This window comes from Typopeltis vanoorti, chromosome 2 (genome assembly GCF_054136105.1).
Source record: "Typopeltis vanoorti isolate ZY-2024b chromosome 2, IOZ_Tvanoo_1.0, whole genome shotgun sequence".
NCBI lineage: Eukaryota > Metazoa > Arthropoda > Arachnida > Uropygi > Thelyphonidae > Typopeltis > Typopeltis vanoorti.
The window spans coordinates 149,466,572-149,487,206 of NC_143550.1; positions in this window are offsets into that span (position 1 = coordinate 149,466,572).

The window sequence follows — 20,635 nt, forward strand, 5'->3', positions numbered from 1 at the left end:
TGGTGTTCCCAATGTAAACTACATTAGTACTGTATATTATGATTTATTAGAATATAGCAGGCCTTTCGATAGAGGCTTGTTTTTTTTTATCCAATATTACAAAGAAATCTTATTTCTGGTTGGAATTCTGGCATAATATACAGTACATTAGTACTGTATATTATGATTTATTAGAATATATCAGGCCTGTCGATAGAGGCTTGTTTTTATCAAACATTACAAAGAAATCTTATTTCTGGTTGGAATTCTGGCATAGATTAAAAATTATACTTTTAAGGTATTTTCTTAAAAGTGTCTTCTTGATGTAATACGGATGTCTTAAAATCGATAAAAGTAGACAAATTTTGATATAAAAAGAGATAGAAAGAGGTGGTCTGGAGCTTATATTTGAGTGTTTTGCCTTTTTGGAGAATTTCATGAATAGAATGTAAATGATTGTGGATGTAGGAGGACTTTGTGTATGACATTTTAAGAAACAGCATGCTATCGTTTGTTTTCGTTAGACCTTTCTCCATCTCTCTCTCGCTATCTGTTTAGCTAAGCATTGTTGCGTTTCGGATTACAGAAAAAGGAGAATGTTATTAATGAACGATTAAAATCAGCTTAGATTTTAAATCATTTTATTTATGAAGTTCGGAAATATCCTTATAAGGACTGGCTTATAGGGGCGAAGCAAGAATGCTTTTCATCTTCCTCGTTATCTGTAGAGGACAGTGTAAGGATAAGGTGTTATTGAGCAATTAAAGCGCTGATCACGGCAGCAGCGTAACAGCAATTGCCGAGCCTCAGTTAAAACTTCATTGGCTACAGCATTGCCATCCATTACCCTCCAAAGGTATTAATCACTGCATCTCACATTCGATTTAACCTTTGACCATTGACCATTGACGTTACTGACAGGATGGGTGAAGCACAAGTGCTTTTCATATTCCCCGTTGTCTGTAGAGGACAGTGTAAGGAAAAGGTGTTATTGAACTATAAAGCTCAGATCATGGCAGGAGGATAACAGCAATAGCCGAGCCTCAGTTAGAACTTCATTGGCTACAGCATTGCCATCCATTACCCTCCAAGGGTACCAATTTTAGTCGCCTCGTACGACATGCATTAGCTACATTGGTGCTATTCTTATCCCGGCAACCACACGGGGAATCGGATATATTAAATATATCGGATACTCATATATTAAATATATCCATTGTCTAGAATGGCGTGAGAATGAAAGTTGGTCATAAAAATCGATTTACTCTTTTTCACATTTTCTCTACACAAAAATAGAAAGAAATTATCTGGTTTAATGTTAAATTATAATTTTTTTATCAATTTGAATTATATTTTAAAAGTTTTTAGTATAACTGTTTATGGATTCACCGCTTCCTGTTAAATGATGTTGATGCATTCCAATACCCTTAGCTTTACTAAGTAATATTAAAAGCATTCGCAATATTCAACAATATTACGAAAATGAATTTAACATTGACAACCTACGAATGAATTTCTTTAGTTCATGTCTACAAAACTTCTTTAAAATAATGTAACAAATGAATCCGAATATGAATATATGAATTATATTTGAATTTTTCGCATCGCAAAAGACTTTTACTCTTCAAATATATTTCTCTTATCTTGTGCGCTCTTCTCTATTGCATCTTTTTATCTGTTGCTAGGATACAGGCGATGCTCAACATGATACATACAGCTTCGGATTTCCGACGAGAAAAGAGGCCCCTGGAGCAAGTAGCGAAATATAATACGAAGAATGGACATGTAAGTAGTTGTCGGAGAGAAAGCAAGTAATAAGACAATCTGTCTTATAAAGGCTCGCAAGGATGTTCGATTGCTGGTCACAATCTCATTAGAAAACACTACTTTACCATATGAAGCGATCAAGTAAAGTACATGGCTGTGTGTTTAGTAACAGATTAAAAAAAAAGTACTTCATATCTTTTAAGCTTCCGTACAATGCGATATTTATGGGCATATTTGCGAATAAAAGGAACAAACAGGTGATAAGAAATTATTAGGTGTCACAGCATTCCATATTAGTTAAGATATTTGTCACCAGAGGGCGACAATGTGAAAAAGCAAATTTTAACGACTTCATCCTTATATTAATGGCACTTACATTAGTCGAGTGGAATGCTTGGACCACGCCAGTTGATTCCTTGGTCGTAGTAATACGACCACGCACATCCAGGAAAAAAACAAACAAGTGTCCGGCAGAGGAAATTCTACGCATTCATTAAAAAGCCCTTATAAAGATTATTTTCATCCCTAGATGGGATTCGAAACTAGGTCTTTCCAGCCAAAGCCACGAGTCATTTCATAGAACTAAGGAGACACTGTTGGTGGCCTGTGTATTTGTCACAGGCCACCAACAGTGGCCTGTGACAAATACATAGGGTGGCAGTCACATTAAAAAAAATCATTTTAGTAGGAAAAACTTGATAAAACGACACTACAATTTTTTACAAATAATAATAAATAAATTGGCTATAGCTAACAGACTATCCTCAGTGGTTTGATAGGAACAGTTTTTACAAAGTGGAATACAAACAATTGATCATTCAAAAGTAGAACGAGCCACTTAATGTTACAATGCTAAGCATTAAAGAGAGGTAAATTTCATGAGAGTGATGAATAAATTATACGTATTAATTCACAATTTCATATAACAATCTTAATTTATAAATTCAATTAAAAATAACATTAGACTAATGTAAGAATTAAAGGTCTCAATTAAAAAAAAAAAAAAAATTGTGTGTTATCCAGATTAAACTTTTCCATATTTTTGACAAGGATATACAGTCATTTCGATTCTTCATTCATTATACAATTATGTTATTACAAAACGTACCTCGTTCTGATTGTCTGAAACATTTCCATACTTGTTTTTTTTTTCACATTTCAAAAACCTACCTATGAAACACTGGTCGTCGTGTCCAATCACGATGACCAATGATTGGACAAGCAATTTTTACCACATTTTTTAAGGATTTATACTCTTTAGTAATAATAATAATAATAAATCAAACATAAATCTGATTTAAGTAGAATCTAATCCCTTGTTTATGTCAGAGAGATCATTTTTCGATGACAAATCCTATGTGATTAACCTTACGTTTTTATCTCAGAACCCTTTTCTATTAAAAACTCTCGTTAGTTGTCATTAGACGCTGACCAGGCCAATCCAAGACTTATAAGCAACAAGTCTTTGGCTTTAGAGAATTTATATCGTATCAAACGTATTGTGAATGTCCTTTCTTACTATAGCCATTACTCGGATTTAAAATAGCTTTCAAAGAAGGATTAAAAAAAAAAAAACTTTTTCAAGGCTTGTTGATGTATATGTCCTTCCAAACAACTACTGGGAGTAGAGAATGGAGTTGTTTCTTCATAGAATGGACATTCCCGGGAGAACGCATCAAAACTTAAACAGCCAATAAATATCAAATCAGTATTGTTGAGATTTCATCCTTTTTTTTAGGTTGATAATATCAGACTGAACTCCTCTACTACAATCAGTTGAAGCTCTCTCTCTCTCTCTCTCTCTGCGTATTTTATAGCCTCTAATTTAGTCAATCAGTTACAGACTTTGTAGAAGATTGCATGGAATCGGAGAATCCTTAACAAAATTGAATCCAATTCACGTACAGCTTTATCCCGTAGAAATGGCATGCATTTAAATCAGTCACATTGAAAGTTTTCAATTGACAACACAAAGGAAAATGAGGTAAGGAATGCATACTCTTGAACTGTAGCGCAATGTTCCTAATGAAGATTGATGGTGAATTTCTAAACAAATTGAGAACGAAGTTTTAGTTTTAATTTCACTCCTTTTTTTTAATTAAAGAAATCGATTTCGTTTCTTCTTACAGTCCTTGGAATGTCGAGATGATAGCAGTTACCATTCTCATTTGGTAAAAGAAAAAAAAAAAACTCTCAATTCGAATTGCTGTTTGATAAAAGACCACATGAAGATCAAATTTACAAATTTAACTTTCAAACCTCGTGAATACAAAGTTTCTAAGATGTCTTTTGGAATATTTATGATGCTGACTTGCAGTAACGAATTTATATTCATCTCATTTCTGATGATTGGATTTCTATTCTTTTGTAATTCGAAATTTTTTTTCATTGTGAGGTTACTATCATTTAAATGAAATTGATTTTTTATTTTATTTTAATATGATTTGCAGTCTTTCTCTCTCTTTTTTTAAATTGATTTGTTATGATTTACTTATTATTGCTTGATTTTACTTTCATATTTTATTTTGATTAGGACCTCGCTTCAATTTTCGTATTATTTTGCAATCATTCTATAATCACTACAATAATCTGGGTTCGAATCCCATTAGGACGAGAGGAATCGTTTAAGAAATTTTTAAGTGCAGACGAGGAATCCGGTCTCATACGGAGGTGGCAGGAATTTCCTCAACATAGTAACCAAGCCAAGGGAGCACATACATTTAATATGTATGTGCTCCCTTGGCTTCAGAGCCTCCCTGGTTTCAGAGCCTCTTAAATTATAAGACTACAGTTCCTGATTTCTGATACGGTATTCACAAACCTCCCCCGGTAAAAGAGTCTTATTTGTGTGATTTTGATGCTTCGTCACTTCACCAATTGATGGCAGTAAAATATCTACATATAGCAGTCAACTTAAGCGTTAGTTCGCTGCTTGATTGATAGATGGCGCTGGGATTTTTTTTTTTGCATTTTAATTGCAAACTTCGTCTGTGTTTTAGCATCATTTTCTAAGCATGTGGTAAGCAACGCGTCCGAGCGGCTCCTCCCTTGCTACATCTGCTGTTGCTATTTATACAAAGCCGTAGCGATTGCTATATTGATCGTCATCTTTCTAAATCTGATCGATTATTATTATTATTATTATTATTATTATTATCATTATTATTATTATTATTAAAGGAGAAACTTCGGAACACCCTACTTGGTGACGCTTCAAATATTCTGAACTAATTTCGCCATAATTTTCGCGAATTCATTAAGGAATGCATGCAGCAGGGTTTAAAATCAATTCCATTGAGCCAGCTTGCAACCACCCAAAAATATCATTAGCGAAATTTCTTTATTTAGCCATTTATAAAAAAAAAAAAAAAAAAAAAAAGGGAAAGCTATATTTTAAAAAAAATATTCCAGACATCAGATGCTTTTCCACTCTCTAGTTCAAGGTTTTTTTTTTTTCCTGAATGATTGAATTAAAAATTACATGAATTTTCTTGCCAAATAATTGAATTTTAACTGCGCGTAGGGAGACATGCATTTGGTGAGAAAATACAAACATTTGCATGCATGACTTCGTCACTCGTGAATGTTAAAAAGATGTTGCTTTGATGTTGCTGCCACGTTTACTTCAATGTCGTTCAACCTACTGCGCTATATTGTGTGTTCAATTGACCACTGAACTTCATAATTTAACGTGGACTGTGTGAAACGAGGTTGCATAACGTTTGAACGATGTTAAAAATAAGTGTTGACGAAATGCGACCTTATTTTAAACCACTCTTTATCTCAAATCATTCTGATGTTGACTGTCCAATTACCTTCTTCATAAAAGCATTTTTTTCTGATTTCGTAGATGGACAAATTCTAACGCTTACTCTTATCATCTAGTAGCGTTCCCCCCCCCCAATGTTATCTCAATGCCATCGTCCTTGTACTCTATCATATAAAGAATTTCAATCCTGGTCATCTGTACTTCACTGTATTTCGGTAACAATATCGTGTCTTTTGTTTTCCCTGTCTTAGTCCACTTTAAGTTTACTATTACTCTTCAAATTATTTAATTTTATGAATCTTTTGACTTTTATTTCAAAGCTTTTATTTTATGTATGTTTTCATTTGTGCTTTTTCGTTCTTGCCTTCCTTATAATGGTGAGCTATGGCATATATTTTGTTCTTGCAGATATGACTTACAACTTTTAAGTATAAAATCAAACATATCCTGCAAACCAGTTATTAAAACATTACAGTAAATAAATACATAAATAAAAGTCTCGGCATTCTTAGATGTTTGTTAACAAACCAAAAAAAAATTAATTAGGAAATGTAATACTATTATTTACCTTACTTAAATATAAAACTGTAAATGTAAATTATTGTTACTATTATTAATTATAATAACTTGTTAACTATATCTTTATGTCGATCAGATTAAATGCATTAAATAAATATGTTCAAATATATTGATTATCTAGGACCAGCGTTTCCCAAACTTTTCCTACGACGAAACACTTCACAAATCCTGAAATTTTAACGGAACAACTTGGTTATTTTGTAATGTATTCATTAATAATTAATAACTAATTAATTAATAATTATTAATTAATTATTAACACAATATAATATTAATAATTAATTATGGCATAATCATAAAGAGTATTAGTACACTTATGTAAACGGTGTGACATGTCGACAAATATAAAATTACATTTAAATCAGTTATCAATCACTGGACTAATGAAATCTTGTAGCATAGTGTAGTTTCCTCATACCAACATCATGAAATTAATTTGTGCTGATTTTAATTGACATATCCCATTCTGATCACCAAAAATTTATAATATTATTATAAATACTTACGAGTGAATGCAGACTTTTTCTCCTGTGTGCTGGTAGTTTTCCCCTCCTTTTGTACATCCTGAGGAGCGCTTCGTAGGCTGGAGGTGAATGACTCACTATCTGTTGCGTCACAAACACTTTCAGTAAGAGATTTCTTAACGCCAAAATTAAACAAAGTCCCTTGTTTCTTATTCATATTAAAATTTAAATATGCAGGCTTAAAATTAGTTTTAAAAAATCACGGCACTACGGTTTCGAAACTTTCACCCTACAATACGAACTTGCGAAGAAAATATTCAGTGTTACAAGATTTGAGAACCGGATACAGACTACCTTGATCGTCAATTTTAGTGGAAAAATTTTCTTTATACTTCCTTGCTGATTGGTCACTAACATTTGCAACACAGATGTTATTTCATTCAGTTTTAAGAACAGAGGATACGCCGCCCATTGTTGTAATCGGCTTACAAGCAATTTTTATGATCGGTCATAAACAGCGGTATTTTCTTTCCCGATTGTTGAAAGATTTTGATGTGTGAAAATTAAGGATAATTCATGAATATTTCCATGTTTAAAAATATGCCGCTTGGTCACTGACATTTTCTACACAGATGTCAATTCCTTCAGTTTTGAGAACAGAGGATACGCCACCCATTGTTATAATCCGCTTGCAGGCAATTTTTATGACCGGTCATAAACAGCGGTATTCCCTTTCCCAAATGTTGAAAGGTTTCGATGTGTGAAAATTAACGATAATTCATGAATACTTCGACGTTTAAAAATACATGGCTTGATCACTAGCATTTGCTACACAGGTGTTATTAGGCGTTCTGAGTCTGAGACTTTCGACATATTCACGAATATTATTCTCCTCAGACTATTTCCACTATAAAATATTTATTCATAAAAAATGCTTAGAAAACTAAAATGACAAATTCCACGGAATTTGTCATTTTAGAATTTCTCGCGGAACACTTATTCACCTTCCGCGGAACACAGTTTGGGAAACCCTGATCAAGGTATTGCTTCAAGCGTTTCCTGTAACAATTAGAACAGTTGTTGCTTTGTTATTTCAAAGTCATTGAATTTCAATCCCACATCTCCATACTTGGTTAATTTTTCATACAATTTTTTCGTCTCTTGACAGTAGAAGACTACTGTCAAGTACTGTCTTCTACTGTTATGTTAATAAACCACACACGTCGTTCTAGTACAGTAATGTCTGACATACAATAGTTCCAAATGTCTATGTGTCTGAATTAATTTTAAAGTGTTCATAATATTTCGACAATTTCATTTTCATTAATCTTTTTTGATTATAGGTTTCCAAGGGATGTTGCAAACTGGGAAACCAAATTTCCTAAAATTGGCATTGGATATAATTACTAGTCTTTTCTGTCTTCCTTTATTCCGTTTATTTGGCATCCTTAAGCAGCAAATATAACCCTCTGTTCTTTTCTTTACTCTTCTGAAGTCATTACAAAGACAAATGATTGTTGATTTTCCTTTCAATGTCCTTTTAGGGTATGGACTACGGAGACTTTATTTTTCCAATATTCCGATCTTTTTTGCCATTCTTTTCTCAGCTTTTTTGACTTCAATGCAATCACCGTTTTTTTCTTTGTGAGGTTCAATTAGCATCTTTTCTTTCCTTGATGAAATTATTCATCGCTCTATTTTCTTATTCTACTGTTTGCGTTACTTGCAAAAGTCGGCGCCCCATTTTTTAATAGACAAGTGCAGTGTTTACATCACTACGTGGATGCAAGGCATGGTTCGTTCTCATTAATTTTCGCGTTTTCCGATCCAGTGCGTCTAAATAGGCTTGTATCCAGTCAATTATTGCTGTCGTGTATCTAATTACACAGATAACCCATTTATTGATTGCTTTTACAATATCGCCAGCATTGATCTTTGACCCTTAAAACTTTTCTGACCTTTTTAAAGTATTCAATGTCTATTTTCTCTCCTTTAGCTTCTGCGTGCAAATCTTCATGGAAGTTGAAGGATTCGTTTGGAACAAGGTTTTAATTGTACTTTCCTTTCCAAACGTGATTCCTGTGCTGTTATTATATTAACTCGAAACATAGTGTTCAACATTTATCAAGTCTAAATATCAGATTTCACATAAAATTATGAGTAATAAACAGTTCAATTCTACTTTCTCTGGATAATTTTTTATATGGTTTGAGGTTGTCCATGTACATGAGATAAGAAATGTTTCCTGTAGCTCTGATGTTTCGCAAACAAGGCCAGTTTTATTTTAGAAATGAACAACAGAAATTAACAAACAAAATACAAGTGCTAATGAATCACTTTGAAGATCCCAATCTCGATAATCAGTTTACGAAGATTGACTCCATTAAGGATTGGTTGGGTTTTCCATATGGTCACGACTGCTACTAGAGATTTTTCTCATGCTTTCACTGACTCCAAGAAGTTCTAGACATTTTCTTACTCAATCCATATAATAATAAATATTATTATTATTATTAACAAATGATACTATATAATAAATCTCTTAATGCCTTTTTAGTCCCACTGTTCTTTATTATATTACATATTTGCCTATACTTAACTTTCCCATTGACGATCCCAAACCCGAATGAGAAAGGAAAAGAAGAGTTAGGAGTAAAAAAACTCCATCGATTTTAAATTTGGCCAAATCTTTAAATGAATTTTGAAAATGCCAGGAGTTTGCCGTACTTGTGGTTGTAACGGGAATACCGATTTATTCCAAATACACCCTTAGTAATCTCGGATATGCATCCCCACCCAACAGACATTAGACCGTCACATTGGAGGAAATTATCTAGAAGTGAACTAACATAGACAGAGGGAGGATGAAGATGTAAAGTCGACATTTCTGTGAAGAAAAAGCCAAACGTCTGTGGTACTAATCAGCATTGGCAGATAGATGAGTTCCATTGCGGTGTGTAATGATCATTACTTCGCTTTTAATGTACGGTATATATGGTACCCTTTCATGAAAGGTTGTAAACCAATAGTACATTAGTACCATGGGTGGAGTAAGTAATTTTTTCTATTTTATTTTTGTATTTTTAATTAATTTATACCTAACAGCTTCCTGTTAGGTATAAAATCTTCCAGGATGTAAGATTTTAATGTGAGGAATTTAATGCTCACAACCCTAACCAGCTTCATTTTCGCTATCTAGCAGAATTCTCTTCCTCCTCATTGGATGACCCATCCGAGTGTGGCAATTCGCGCCACAATGGAACGTTTATTCATTCTCTGATCCAACACCTGCACAATCACATCCACGTGTTATACGGCATTTATTAGACCCCCAAGTGAGATAAACTTTGTGACTTTCCAGCTCATGTCCGTAGTTAGATTATTGAGTCCATTTTTCTGGTCCAAATATTGCACTTATCGGATGAGAATTCAAATGACAATCGGAACAAATATCCTCGGCGCTAGCAGTAAGTTCTGATTTCCTTAATGCTTTCTAGTGTCTTGCCAAATATTGGCAATGACTTTCGTTTAGCTGTGGTTCCATCTCTTTTGCATTTGAAGTTCCAGTGCATTGTTATTCAGAAAAAGTCGAACTCCACCAGTTCTTGTCTTCTCTTAAGCTTTTTCACGAACTATTGAGGTTCTTTAGCTGTGGACTTCACAACCGTGACCGTCTCGAGGATAAGGTGTCCTATGGCTGTAGTCGTGTATGTGTGTGTTCACGGGACCCGTTTGCCTGTTTTTGAGGGATGAAAAACTCGAGTTATGAGTAGGAAAAAAAAAAAGAAAGAAAGAAACTCCGCTGATTGACAGTCGCTCACCTTTGGACAAATGAAACAAGTTGGGGAGTCTCGAGTGGCTGCTCTTGATATTTCTAAGACATACGAACTGGTTTGCCACAGAGTCCTTTTATAGGCTTTCCTCGTTTGATCTGTGTTCTGAGGTTCCTGCTGCTGGATCCTCTATCGGTGCACTTTTCAACTAATTCTGGTGTTCCGTAAGGCTACGTTCGTTCGCTTAGTGTTCTTCCCCTTTCTGTACATCAACGACCAACCGTTTTGTTGATGACACTCTGCAATCCTTTGCATTAGACATAACCAAAACTTTTATTGTCCTAAATCCTGATCTCAACACCATTGTTCAGTGGAGTTCTGAGAAGCGTGCTAATTTCAATGCCAGTAAAACTCAATCCGTTTTGGGTTTCTTCCAAAAAGAATCATAGTTTTACTTTTCACAACATCCAAATTTCTATACAATTTCTCGTTTTGACATTACTCCAACCTTGAGTCTCTTCTTGGGATTACTCTGACCTCGAATCTCTTTCTCTCTCTCTCTCTCTCTCTCTCTTTCTCTTAGCACAAGCATATTATTACAAATAATATATTTCTTCTCATCCATAGCATTCAAAATTTACGTTTTTCTCTTTCGTTCAAGGTGTTACTTTACCTCCAAACAGTCATTGACCTTATAAAAATCACGAATCCGTCCAACTATTGAATACTGTTCCGTTTTCACATTCGGGATGATTCCCGTAAGGGCTCGCTAAAAATACTTGAGTCAGTAAGGAAGAGAGCAATTACATTGACTCATTTCTCAGCAGTTCCCTCTACTTTCTTTCACAAACACACACATTCAGTTGCTGTTGTTTGTATTACCCGCAAATATTTCCATGGGTCATCGTTCACCAGAATTGACATCGGTAATTCCCCCACTCTTTTCTAAATTTCTTAGAACGTGTAGCAACTACTGAACTCTCCTTTACAGTTCGACTCCAAACTTACAGAACAATTTTTCTTCCTATTTATTCAATCCTGTTATTGCTTTCTTCTAAACCATCTTCTCTCTTATGTATTTCTTAAAGACTAAAAATCTGCAAGTGTTTAAATGCAATGTTAATAAGGTTCTTCTTTTTCCTCCTTACCGCGCATCTACAGTACTAATATGCAAAATGATCTCATAACATGTGAAAGCTATACGGTGGGAGAAAGTTTGATTAAACAGCAGAGAGTAATGATGAAAACCCTTCATAGCGCAGTCGACGATGCCTTGTGGTTGGACAGACCTGTATTCGAATCCCATCTATGATAAAAAGGAGCCTTTGGCTGAAAAGAACTGGGTTTGAATCCTGTCTATAACGTTAAAAATTATCACGACTTTTCGATCAAACGTGAGTTAGCCGAACTTTTCAAAAATTGAAGAAACTAGTGGTGCCACCTGTTGTATCTTTTTGTTGTCGAAAGCGGCAACCTTCATTGTTGTGTCAACTGTTTATGGCATTTGTTTCATTAGAAGCCGAGTTACAGTGCCAAGAGTGACAGTGTGTTTTGACGAACGGTCGGTCGTCACGATATTCATGCCGTACGCGACGAATTCTCGCCATCAATCGCTTCAAAACTTCGAGATAAAACTCACCATTGACCGTTTGGCCAGGTGGAACGTCTTTGTAGATCATGCTCTTGGAATCGTAGAAACAAATCAGCATTGTCTTTACTTTTGACTTCTCCAAGCGACTTTTTTTCCGATGCCACTCTTCTGGTGGTCTCCACTCAGCACTCTGGCGCTTTGTTTCTGGCTCATACTCAAAACACCACGTTTTGAGTATAAGCCCGAATTGAGTCGTCACTAGTAACGATCGTTTCAAGGAAGTCTGAGTCCTTACGACATTCTATCTCCACTTCTATATGGGGTTTTAATGAGGTCCTTGCAGTGTTCAGTTCGAAACTTTTTTTGTCATCGGTCAGCTTGTGGGGAACAAATAGCGAATTCAATTGACGAAGGCCCAAACTCTCGGTCAAAATGTTGTGCACAGTTGAAATTCCCAATTTATCTTCAATCAATCTCACGGACGATTTCGCGTTTTCTTTGATGAAATCACGCAATTTTTGAATGTTAACTTCGCTCAGTCCAGTTTTTAGACGTCCTGGATTTTTGTCGTCCTCAAGCGTCTCACGACCACTTTGAAATCGCTTAAACCACTCGCAAATTTAAGTACGGGATAAACATTTGTCACGTATGCTTTTTGATGCGTTTCGGTAAAACTTTTGCCAAGTTTAACACAAAAGTCAATCGCAACTCTCTGTTCGAAACTCATTTTCAGGTGGCGTCACTAGTTTCTTCTATTTTCGAAAAGTTCGGTTTCTTTTTTGGACAGAGGGTGTATCAATACGTAAAGTAGAAAAAGCCATCAAAAGTTTGACATGGAAATGCAGCTGGAATAGATGATGTTCGATAAAAATGCTCACGTACGATGATATAAAAGTTTTACAGGCTACACTGCATACATCAAAAGGCCTGGTCGGTTGCAGTAGGGTCCTCATAGTATCCAACTATAAAAACGGAAATAAAACTGAATATGAGAATTACGGATTTATGAAAGCTTACTTGAAAAAAGGCTACGAAAAATTATGGAAGAGAAATTGGTGAAGAACAAGCTGGATTCGGGCCAAATAGAAGTTGTTAGGATCAGATTTTCCTTTAAGACAAATTATTTTGAATTCATGGAAATATAATAAGGATCTGTATTTAAGTTTTGTAGATCTGAGAAAGGCATATGACAAGAATGCATTATCTCAACTGATATTCATCATCTGTATGGATCACATTATGAAGGGAAATGACAATTAAGCGCAACATTCAAGTTGGAAATTTACTTCGGTAATATTACACTCTGATGATGAGAGAATTCTACATACTGTGTACTCATCTTCAAGACTCTATTCATATTAGGGACTCCATTGAAATCAAACTAAATAACTGTCGTCAAAGTTTTAGATATTACATTGAATACCAAAATTTAGTGAAAACACGAAGTAAATATGGAATAGATGATGGAATAAGTAAAACTGCTATGGTGAATAGCCAGCTGAATAACTTTATATGAAATAAGAGAGAAATTAGCAAAACACTTAACTAGCAGTATATAAAACACTGTTCAAACTGGTTTTAATTTATTGATTTGAGATCTGGATTACAATTAAAACATTTCATCAAAGATTGGAGACCACAGTTTGAAAGTTCTGAGGAAAAAAAAGGTGAGCAAACAGACGGCATCGATGGAATCCTATTAAAAAGGAAAATATTAGGAAGGAACTTGACAAAGACAGCATTCGAGGATGTATAAGCAGAGCTAATCTGAGATAGTGGTCGCTAAAACACAATAGGAGAGAAGGCAAGCAATACAGTAATTTTAGAAGGGTGGTCTGAAAAGTTTTCGGCCTAACAATGATTTATAATTGCATTGTCCTGATGAAAGATCAGGACAATGCACTTGATTTTTCATCAGGTGATTTTTTTTCTTCTGCAAACCGGGTCTTTTCTCACAAAGTTTTTCGTCTAGTCTGGTTAGAAGATAGGAATAATATTCCCCCGTTATTGTTTTACATTTTTCAAGATAATTACTAAACAAAATGCCTTTAGCATCCGAAAACACCTATGCTATGACCTTTCCTGCTGATGAAACCGACTTTGTCTTCTTTGGCGCTGAAGCCGGATTCTGGTGTGTAATGGTGAATCCAAGTCTCATCCATAGTAATAAATCGACGCACAAAATCAGTTTTATTCTTGTTTAAACGCTCCAAGCACTGTTCAGAGATTTTCATGCGAGTGCGTTTTTGATCTACGGCACCCATCTTCCGAAACGTTTTTCATATGCAATTCTTTATGCAAAATATATCCTACACGTTCTTTGGAAATGCCTATAGTCTCAGCAAATTCACGCGCTTTGACTCGCCAGTCATCCAATACCATATCGTGCACTTGATCAATGATTTCTGGTGTGGATCCTTATGACAGATGTGCCAACTTGAAAAAAAAAATCTTGCCGATAGTGTTGCCATCTATGGTCGAGGCCGAAAACTTTTCAAGCCACCCTCGTAGAGTGAAGGAAAAGCAAAGGAAGACCAAGATCTAGAGGTAACTATGTTATATTTCGGTCTTATAATTGTCATGGAATACAGAAATGTAGGATCTGACATTTTTGTGGCTAAATAGGTGAAGCAAGAATGCTTTTCATATTCCACGTATAACTCTGTATAACGAAAGGTATCGATAGGGTAATATAGGGCTATAAGCTCTGATCATGGCAGGAGAGTAACAGAAATATTCGAGCCTCAGTTAAAACTTCATTGACTACAGCACTGCCATCCATTAGTCGCCTCGTACGACATGCATGGGCTGATATGTAAGTAAAGCCCTCTCTAAAAATTAAGACAATCCCCCAGACCACTCCCTACGAGTGGCCGAAGACTCTCAGCGTTGGTTCCACTCAGTGACGGGCACCCCACCACTGAGCAGAACCCCTTATATTCGAGGGGAAAGCATCCACCGATAGCCCCGCCCCTCACGGGCCGCGCCGGAGAACATCCTCCACAGAGACTCAAAATGCTCTCTCAGGGCAAACCTCCCCCTCATCGGGAGCAAAATTTCGGAAGAAACCTAAGAGAGCGAAACTCTCGAAACTGCGTCCCATTTTAGTCGCCTCTTACGACATACATAGGCTACAGTAGTGCTTTTTTAAAGTAAAGCCGATTCTAAAAATTAGGACGATCTCTAGACCACTCCATAGTGGCCGAAAGACCGTCCAGCTCAGCGTTGGCCCCACTCGATGATGGGGCACCCCCTCCCACCACCACCACCACCGAGCAAAACCGCTCATATTCCAGGGAAAAGCATCCACCGACAAAGCCGCTCAGCGGGCCGTGCCGGAGGACGCCCCAGAGACTCAAAATATGCACTCCCAGGAAAACCTCCTGAAATCTAAGTCCCCCCCCCCCTCACCGGGAGAGAAATTCCGGAAGAAACCTGAGAGAGCAAAACTCTCGAAACTCTGCGTCCATTTAGTCGCCTCTTACGACACGCATGGATTTGCAGTGGAACTATTCTTATCCCGGAAACCACGCGGGGTAGTAATGGAATATATCTTAAGGAAAGATATCAAAAATTACATAATGAAATAAAAAATGATGTTGGAATACTTTTATTCAAATATAATTCTAATTTAAGATTTTTATAGAGCCATTAATAATTTCAATAAAAAGAATTTATATTAAATATTAAAGTATACATATTATTCAAATTAACATTAAAGTGGCTTTGATGTTATGAATTTTTTATGATTTCTGAATTATAAAGCAATTGCATTTGAATTTGTGCACATTCCTTATTTTGGTAATTGTAGCATGTTCTGTAGATAGCAACTAGTCATAGGTGAAAGAAATATCTGAATTTTATAAGCACTAACAATAAATAATTTTGTATCATTTTGTTCATAATTAAAATCAATTAGTAACATGTGACTTATTCATTTTTGTAATCAAATCACAAAATTATCAATCATATTTTTGTAGAAAATGAAGCCGAATTAATTTTTAATTAATTTTCACTCAGTTGCAAACATTTAACATTAAAAACGTTATTAAAAATCCCATTAGAAAATGGAATCGATTTGTAAGAGGTGTATCCTAACTTTTGCCACTTCGGTGTAGTTTAACGAAGCAAGTTAAATCACATTAAACTGCAGAGATGGCATTCAAATTGGCGAATCTCTCCAGAGAAATCAAATAACAAAGTTAAAATGTAACGATATCTCACCTGTTTGAGTCAGTAAACAAATTTTGTAACTCACCATCATTACCAGTAACAGTTCCTTCTCCAAATGATATTGCTTATCATTCCTAAGAGTTGTTTAAAATTGTTTATTCAATTCATTTTTACGAAGTTTTTTCCACTTCCGAAGTTAGATAATGATGTCTTTTACAATTTTGGCTTGTCTGTTATATTCGTTGAGTAAATTTGTTAGAAATATAAGTTGGGATTTTTATAATATCTTACTTGTAGTTAACTACGGCAACTTTATTTTGAGTTTTGCTTTCATGATGAAAGAAGGTTGAAGAATGAAGCCTCCCTTCGTTCCCGAACTATTGATCTTATCTCTCTCTCTCTCTCTCTCTCTCTCTCTCTCTCTCAATCCTGTCCTTTCTTGGCTGCTTTTCAGTATGCATGAAGAACGACGCATACATTTCACTAATACCCCATTAAATTTTCCTCCTGTAGCAATTTATAAATGTGAATGTGCATCTCCAGGATGTTATATTTTATCTTGTTCGACACTAATGACCCCAAAGGATTACTGTATGTTCCAATAACTGTCAGCCAAAGCAGAATGGAATCCTGCACTTCCCTCTACCTCTTATCGAAATCGGTTAAAATTCTATCACGTTGAATGATGACATTTTATCAAGAGTATTGAAGCACCTTTTTTTTTGCTTTTTATAAAGAATATGAGAAGGAAACGTGAATGTCACTTATTAACATCTAGAATTACAGGTTCGGTTCCTTTGTCCTCTCGTATTGCTCTTTTTTTTTTTTTTTATTTACAACGTTTTTATGTTTTGTGTGGATTAAAGTGAAGTTTTCGTTGCCAAAGTCGATAAACGAAGAGGATTTAGATGGAATTACTTTTATTGTGTTATTTTTAAAGAATCTAACGATTTTCTTCGGTATATTTATTCATGGAAATATTTAAATCTGCTGGATTATAGACAGGAAATCAGTGGGATCCATGTAGAAAATGAACTAAGGCCTTAATGCTTGTCTATGTCATAGATAAGCCTAAATGGAAACTCCTCTCTCTCTCTCTCTCTCTCTCTCTTCCCCTCCCCCACAAAGACACAGATTTATGGACTTTTTGTGGCCTGATAACAGAAGAACCTCTCACAGCCAACCTATTTTAAACCCTGCTGTGATCATTAACGATATTTTTTATTAACCTGGAGATGAGTTCATTGGCGGCATAAAATGTCATAGAATTTTTCATTAAATGGCTCTGTTTAAATCACAATTTAAAATTACAAATTTTGGTAAATATTAAATTTCATCAAAATCTGTCAATTCAAATGAGTGCCTATATTGCTTTGTTATTGCTTGTGGAATGTCGTGATTTATGTTCACATGCCGGCATGTTGCGTCCGCATCGATGAGAAGTGAAACGCTCTGAAAGAAAGCGAAAGAAGAAAAGGGAGTGAGAAAAAGAACGTGACAAATAAAATAAAATGAATCTGCTAACATTTTTAATTCCCCAAATGGAGTAAACGAGGATGTTTGAAGATTTACTTAACTTCTTAAAACAAGTCAATTTCAGCCCTTAGCCGTCACTGATAGCTGACCTAAGGATATCAATGATCCAAAGGCGTCTGGAAAGGAAAGTAGAGCAGTAATCTGCTGCCATCTAGTGGTATCATACAGAAATAATCTGTTTTCATCAAAATCTCATTTATTAATGTTTAATGTTCGTGTGTTCTGTTTGTAATGATTTTTATTTTTTACTTTTTTTCTGTTTCAGTTTCATTGCATTCTTTGTGCGATAAGAATGTAACATTTAAAACGGCAAAGAACATAAGTAAATACCACGACGTCTTATTGTCGATGACGTCATATACGATGACGACTAACGAAAAAAGAAATAAAGTAAACAATACAGATGATGTTTTATTTTAGAATTTTCGTGTGCGGGGGGAGGGGATGAAAACCCTGTCAGCTTCGTATGAGGTCAGTAACTTTGCCTTCAGTTGAAAATCTATTACAGAAATTCTTCGCATCCAAGACGATGTGCTGCGTGCGAACAGGAAAAGAAATAGGAAAATAATAGAAGACAGATTAAAGATGGTGAGAAAAAAAGAGAAGGGGAAACTAATGAGAGAATGAATGTGCAAAACAGGTGGAATCGAAAGAAGAAACGAAACCACAAGAAAGAAGAAAAAATAAATGGAAAGAGAAAGATGTTTACATACGAACGCAATCTGTAAATCCGTATTTCGTTTCGATCAGCATTCCTTTGCACTCGTGCTCCAACACGAAACCATAAATTGCTCCTCACTGCAATGAATTTCAATCACTTTTCAGACCACGTTTAATTTTTTTCTCTCCTTTTTGTTAGCTTTTCAAATAGTCATCAATTTATTTGTGTTCCGAAGATCGAAAACCGGACACGAGAACTTGTTGAAAAAGTCATTCATATTCCGTGAACTCCTTGCTTTAATATTTGTATTCCTTTCACGATGACACTGCAAACAGAACATCATCAGTTTTCCACAAACGATGCCACCAATCGGAGAGCCGATCAATTTGACTTCATAAAATTGCATTATCAACCCCGAGACCATCAGACAAACTAGTTTATGCCTTAAAGTGAAAAAAAAAAAAAAAAAAGCTTGCGTGGAAGCTTTTTCAAATGTCCATCAAGCATGCTTAAACGTAACCACTCGAAGATGTAGTCAAAGATTCCCTGGTCGTGTATTTAATGACACAAATCTGCATTAGTAAAAGCTATTTCTAATGGGATCTCGCGTAGCTTTTCGAGGTTCTCCTCTCCCCCGCCCCTCCCATCCCTGTCCGCCTTCTCATCATTACGGATAGAACAAGGAGAGAACCTTTCCGCAGATGAATGTCGAGGATATAAACTCGGATGAATGGTGGCAATAAGGAGCCTGTGAGAAGCGCACGATTTAATGCCTTTTTTCTGTTTCTTTATTCGAGCCGTCTGCTACAGATGATCACACGAGTTTCTAAACAGCTAATGCAAGCTGCCATTAGCGACACCTTTGTCGAGATAATATTTAATTTAAAGCTGCTCGACAAACAGAAATGCTAACCTTTGCGAGGATGCTACTGCTTATACGCTAACGTTTGCCGCTTTCACTTCCCCCTCAGGCAATCTTCAATAAACACTTTTTGCCAGACGAAATTTTGTTCCGAATTTGTACGGGAGAATTCCTCTTGCATGTTGTTTTCTGTTCGCCCATAAAACAATACAAAATATCTTCGACTACAAATTAAACATTGATGTCCAATTCATCCCATGAGATATACAGTATTTGAATAATCTTGGTTCTACACGTATTTTATTTATTTATTTATAAAACTCGCCTTAGTAGAAAATGTCACTGAGAAATTTCAATGGTTATGCTGCACTTAAACGTTCTTCGAGTGAAATGTTGTATTGCCCCATCTCGGGGTTTATGACTCCACTGCAAATGTGTTATTGGATTTTGCTCAACTGTACTTAAAATGTGCATACCAAATCAAATGGTTTGATGTGCTATCGGGCGTACTACTAGCGACACATAGAGGCAGATTATGTTCATTATAAAATCTCTTACTACAAATATTCATTGTTAATGTATAGGAAATGTCAAACTTGTGATCGTTCTACAAGACTTTAGATCTCTGCAAAGATTTTGTATGATTCACACTTTCAAATAAACACATTTTAGTGCTTCTACATAGATCGTGCTAGTGCTTAGCACAATTAGTAATTTTTTATATCAAAATGTGCAAAATAATTTTGCACATTTGTTCTTTATTGATAGAACGGAAATCTTCCAAATGTTTTAAGGGCTTTGAATTTTTAAAAATATTTGTAACCTTTGCAAACTTTCTTGAAACATCCTTAAAAACTTTTAAAGATGTTTTCAAATTAACAAATTTTAAAAAACATTTCTAAAACCTTCATTATTTATTTATTTTATTTTATTTTAATATTTTAAAATAAAAACTTTCTAAAGCTTTTAAAAATTTCCGAAAACTTTAAATACGTTTTTAAAAAACTTAAAAACACCTTTAAAAGTTTTAAAAGTTTTTAAAGATGTTTTAAAAATACAAATTCTAAAAACTATTTTGAATGTTTTCTAAAAACGTTTTAAAAGGTATTTAAAAATGAGAACTTTAAAAATATTTTTAAAAAATTCTAAAAACTTTTAAATATAGTTTAAAAATAAAAAGTTGGAAAGCACATTTTAATTTGTAATAAATTTTTAAACTCTTTTAAAAATCATCTTTTAAAAGTATTTTAAATTTTTAGAAGCGTTTAAAGATCTTTTCAAAAAAAAAAAAAACTTCTAAAACATTTTTTAAATTGTTTACATTGCTGGAACTTTTAAAAAAGGTTTCTAATATATATTAATGAATACTCGGATGTTTTATGGTGATGGCATAAAACACTCCAAAGTCAATTGTTTGGAAGAAAGAAGCCAAAACGGTTTCTTTTTGATAACAAAAACTATCAAAAGGAACAATAAAAAAT